The following is a 6,000-nucleotide window of genomic DNA, read 5'->3' on the forward strand; positions in this document are numbered from 1 at the left end:
CCTGCTGTGTTCACTATGATTTTACTGTTGGTTGCATTACATGTTACACTGAAATTACCCTTTTAAACATCATTAGCACTGTGTGACAGATAATGTGTTGTGTTAAAGCTGTGTGTGCGCTCAGTGAATGTGTAATATATACACGTTTGCTATGTCTCATTGCTGCTGTCCTAGGTGCTGAAAAAAACCTAGGTGCCTATTCTCTATGTATTGATAGGCGATTAAAAATACCTGTCCAGCATTTGCCTACGTATCCATGCTACAGATCTTTACGATGAGTCAAGCTATGATCTCTCAATGCTGATGTACTTGTATTGTTATTCTCGTGTAGTCTTTCTGTACACAACAGTGATGGCTTCAGTCCGGATTCATTAAACTCAATAGCAAATGGATGCGTGTTAAAGTCCAACCAGCAATACTAGTACCAAACTGCAATGCACCGAAATATGGCTCTAATAACACACACAAAGAAATCGAACATTACACTTAAATTAGTACCTAAAATCAATAGAATCATGCTATATCTATTTCCCCTATTTAGTTCTGTGTAACATTGGCCAATTAAACGGATTAATCTCTTGTATGTTAAACAGTAAACAAAAATGATAAATGAATATATTACTTGTTAAAGAAGAAAATACAATTGTATAGCAAATGAATCATCATGATAGGATCATCTGTATAGTTTCAGTAGTGTCATGACAATAGAGACGTTAGAGAAATATATATGATTTGTTTCATTTCTTCAAAGGTGTTTGCCCACAGTGGTAATATGAATTAATTTACACTTATATTTAGAGGTGGCCCTTTTTAACTACTGACTTAAATAGCTGATTATGGAGCCCCAGTTAATTAGGTATTCAACTCCCCACAAGTTGTGGATGTGGATAGAAAAGTGCAAGAGCAAATCCGCATTGTTCTGTTTTTGGGGAAGATGCCCAGAAAAGCAGCTGTCCAGTGATCCTCTCATTGGCACTTTCCTGGCTACTGGTGAAGTTTCACAAAGACCGGAAGTGAGAGTACGCATGTGTGAACTGAGGGCCTGATTCATTACCGATCGCATCTGCGATTGCAATAGCGATTACTCACGCAGTCTCACTGCGTTATTGGGCTCATTCATTGCGATCGCTATGCCATCGCAGCGCAACAAAAGGATGCCCACTTTACCTTACACACATCCATAATGTTTAGCAAGACTGTAAAACCATTGGTACAATCGAGTACCATTGCAGCCTCACGCACACTTGCATAAGCTCTGACCTTACTCAGGAATAGCTAACTTCATTGCACGCTATGAGTCCTCAAGCTGCGTAGGGCATCACAGTGGATAATTTTTGCACACCCATGCAATAGCGTTCAAACGACCATGCCCCCATCACCACCCACAAACGGCACTTTCTGTCAATCACTCTGCGATGGGTCTTCATAGTCACTGTGATCGCAATCCCGATTGCAGTTGCTGGTTCGTGTACGCGCACTGTGATGCATACGCATGCGCAGAATGCAACAATCACAGTTGTGATCAGTATTGAATCAGGACGTGAGTTCACATATGTACACAGTGAAGGCCATAGGAGGTGGAGGGATCTGAATGGATCTGTTTTCACACTCCAAAAGTAACAATGTTATGAGTTGTGTTATAGTTTTGCTAAATTTGTTACAATGCCAAGGACATGTGCGCAGACTGCGCCATTTGGAAATCCATTTGGTCGCATCTATTGCCACTGCAGCCATCAATGTGTAAAGTGATGTGTGTCCAGAGCTAGATTAAAGCTTTTGGGGGCCCGGGGCACTTAAGACTGCGGGTCCCAAAGAGCATCATCTATGACACTGGGATCAGGTTCTCATGTATAAGCCTTTAGCGCACACATGAAAAGGTGGCATGGCTACACATCACGCCCCCATTTCATATCACACTATATATACATAGTGGAAAAAAACCTTATATCGTGCTAACATATATCACAAGCAGCACCTAACAGATGGACCTCAGCTAGCAGATGCTAAAAAAATAGAGATACAAGGATTGGGGCAATGACATTGCTAACAGAGGGAGACATACACAGCTTCAGACTGGATTAAGCTTCACCTGGTTCTTCTACCTGCTGGAAATATAGGACACGTCCTTGTACTTAAAATTGTTATAAAATTTTATATATCATTGCATGGTGAAGGGTTAATAGAATTGCCTGGCCTCTAAGAGTCAATTTAAGAATCCCATCAGATTAACGGACAGAAAGTAGGCCCACATCGCTGAGTGTGTATTCAGACCAATTCTAATTGAAGTTTTGTACCCCTGAAGAAGTCCTGTAAACAGACGAAACACGTATGTACGTACGTACATATATACATACATACATAGTCACACACTTATACACATATACATATATACACACACATACATACATACATACATAGTCACACACTTATACACACATATATAGAGTCACACTTATACACACACATAAAATCACACACTATTACATACACATATACAGACACAAATACAGTCACACACTAATACACGCACATGTACACAGTTACACACTCAGTGCTATTTTTCAGCAGGGACAAGCAGAACCCGTTTTTAACTATGACGTAATGTCCTGGGCCAAAATGTATTTTCCATAAGAGAAGTTGTATGTTAAAGGCCCCTTTGAGTGCCTTCTTTTCTAAATACACTATATATATATATATTGGTGAGAGAGGTGGCCCCTCACCTGAATTGGCCACATTCCACATTCTGGTAGTATCAGCTCACTCCAGGGGAGGCTGAAGTGAAACTTGTGTGTTCTGTATTAGCAGTGGAGGTGTGGGATTACAGGTTGCACATTTACACAGATTTAGCTGAAATAATCACTGGAGCACAGGAAGGGTTTAAAGCTCTCACACATCTGATGCTGCTTGCTTCTGGTGATGGACAAACTGGCCAGACGATAGGCCGGTGGTGGTGGTTAGCATTAGGGTGCAAGGACTTGAAGGTCCACAGATATTGTAACTGTTAAGCACAAGGAGCACTGGGACATTTACTTTTATGTTTATTTGCTTATTTTCTGTTATGTGCCTGTGTGTATTCAGGCCTATGCTCATGTATGCTGGGGTGCAGTGTTTGCAGCAATTAAAAGCCACTGCTTTACCAAGTACCTGCCTGTCTGCAGTACTCATTTCTATACCCTGTGTTACATGTGGTGGCCCATACGGGGATTCTGCACTGCGAAGGATCTGACCAGTCAGAACTTTCAATATACGTGAGTATGGTTGGCGAACCTAAAAATCCACAGTTATAATAAGGACATTGTGTAATCTGCTGTGCACTGGAAAAAAAAGCTTTTTGTGTGTATACTGAGGAAAAAAAGGTTACTTTCCTTTTGTTTGTTTTTACTAAGGTGCTTAAGACATATCAAAATCCTGATTGGTGTGTTCACCAGCTAGTGTTTATGCTGTCTAATTAAGTTCACCTGTTTTTTGAACAAAGCAAGACACATATTGAGGTTTAATTACTGCAGTGCTGAAAGAAAAAAAATTTTTTTTTCCTATGTTCTGTTTAATCCCTGCATTGCTGAAGAAAAAAAAGCAGCATTAAACTTGAATAACAGTTGCTTTGCTGAAGGAATGAGATATATTTATTTGTGTAAACTGGCTTGTTATTGCTCTTATATAAATGCTGCTAAGTACTTACATCACCGCCTAATGTAAAAATGGAGGAAGTTTTTTGCACTATAGTTACTTTGTTGGCCTCTCATCAAAAGACAGAGGAACAGATGTTACATTTAGAGACCCAATCAATGGGCACAACAGGTGCTGGGCATCTGAAGAAAATGTCTGCCTCAGAGTCTAAGGATTGTGGGGTTGCTAGTATTGGCATTATGTACTATGATTTTTTCACAATAGTACCCCTAGATTCTAGACCCCCGTTAATGTGGGAAACTGTGTTACCGAATGGCTGGGAACTCCCAGCTATTATAGACTCAGGGAGTAAGCTAAACATGATCTCAGAGGCTGTCCTGCCCAGGGCAGTAGAAAAGGTACCAGGGTTAGTTGAAGTACTCTGCATTCAAGGATCCACAGAAAACTTCTCCTAGGTGTGAGTGAGCCTTTCCATAAAGGGGCATGCTTAAGAGGTGGTCGCTGCAGTTGGTCCTAAGCTCCCCTATCCTATCATACTGGAATGAAATTTCCCAGGATTTGTTGAGCTCTTAAAAGGAACCACAGAGACAATGCCAATGTAAAGTCTCCAAGGCCCTACCTTGGAATAGAAAGAAAATTGGAAAAGCACAGCCAGTCCTCTTTGGAGAGAGAACCTCTGTGCAATTACTGTCTGAGGAAAGAAATCTGCAAAAATATTGGTAGAGATGTCATACGCAATACAGATGTTGCCATGGGTCTGCTGGAAACTGCCACCCCTCAGGTTTCTGGGGGCCGCTCTAGTTCACTTGGCCCTACAGAAGTTCCACTGGTGGACACCTTGTCAGCAGAACAGCAAAAAGAAGTAGAAGCCTTTGTTTGCAAGAATCAGGATGTGTTTTCTTCCTTGCAAGGGTACACTGCCTTAGTAGAGCATGAGATACATATGCCTGAAGGAGTGGTTGTAAAGCAGCGACCGACCATATCGCATCCCTGAAGCATGGTGGCAAGCAGTACAGCAAGAGGTGAAAAAGATGCTGCAACTTGGGGTCATTGAGAAGTCCAGCAGTAACTGGTCAAGTCCTATTGTGTTGGTCCCCAAGCTATCAGGAGCCATATGTTTTTCCAATGACTTTAGGTGGCTGAATCAGGTTTCCAGGTTTGACACATACCCACTACCACAGGTGGATGAATTAGTAGAAAATTTGGCAAATATCCGGTATCTTACGACCCTAGACCTAACAAAGGGAAATTGGCAAATTCCCCTAAGTGAGACCACCAAGGAGAAGACTGCCTTTTCGACCCCTGATGTCCTGTTTCAATATAAAATGCTCCCTTTTGGCCTTCATGGGGCAACAGCAACATTTCAGTGTGCCATGGATCACCTGCTGAGGCCACACCAGCAGTACACTATAGCCTATCTAGATGACATTGTCATCTATACAGAAAATTGGGAAGAACACTTCCCCAAAGTCCAAGAAGTGCTAAGCAGCTTACGAAAGCACAGGTTTATGGGTAATCCAGCAAATTGTACTATTGGACTTTCAGAGGCCAATTACCTCGGGTATGTGATTGGCATTGGGCAAGTGAAACCCCAACTGTGGAAAGTGGAGGCGATTCAGTCCTGTCCAAGATCCTCCACCAAGAAACAAATGAGAACATTCCTTGGGCTGTTAAGCTATTACCGTCGTTTCATTCCAAATTTTGCATCCAGAGTTTTACCCCTGACTGAGACCCTTAAAAAGGCTCAACCAGAAAGAATTACCTGTGCCAAAACAACTGCAGCAGCCTGGGAAGATATGAGGACGGCCCTGTGTTCAAAACTAGTTCTACAGGCACCAGATATCTGGAAACCCTTTGTCCTGCAAACCGATGCCTCCACGACAAGCTGTTTAGTAACAGTCCATTTAGTAACAGTCCATAGCGGGCAAAGAAAAGACGATCCTCTACTTAAGTAGAAAGCTGTTACAATGAGAGACAAGATATGCCATAGTTGAGCTAGAATGCTTGGCGATAAAGTGGGCAGTAGAAGCCCTGAAGTATTATCTCCTGGGAAGAGAATTTGTCTTGGTCACGGATCACGCACATGTTGAGGTGGACACACCTCAACAAAGAAGTTGACCCCAGAGTGACGTGCTGGTTCTTGACCATCCAGCAGTACAAGTTTGTCGTACTGCATCGGCCGACAGCTCAACATAGAAATGCGGATGCATTGTCCGGGAAGTTTGAGAAAGCTGAGTGGAGTCGTCCATTGCGAAAGAACATGTGCGTTTCCCCAAGTTTGAAAAAGTGAAAGGGGGGGATTTGTAGTGAGAGGGGTTGTCTCTCACCTGAATTGGCCACAATCTGGTGGTATAAGCTCACTCCAGGGGAGGC

The sequence above is a fragment of the Taudactylus pleione genome, unplaced genomic scaffold (genome assembly GCF_031769625.1).
Source record: "Taudactylus pleione unplaced genomic scaffold, aTauple2 ptg000066l, whole genome shotgun sequence".
Classification (NCBI taxonomy): domain Eukaryota; kingdom Metazoa; phylum Chordata; class Amphibia; order Anura; family Myobatrachidae; genus Taudactylus; species Taudactylus pleione.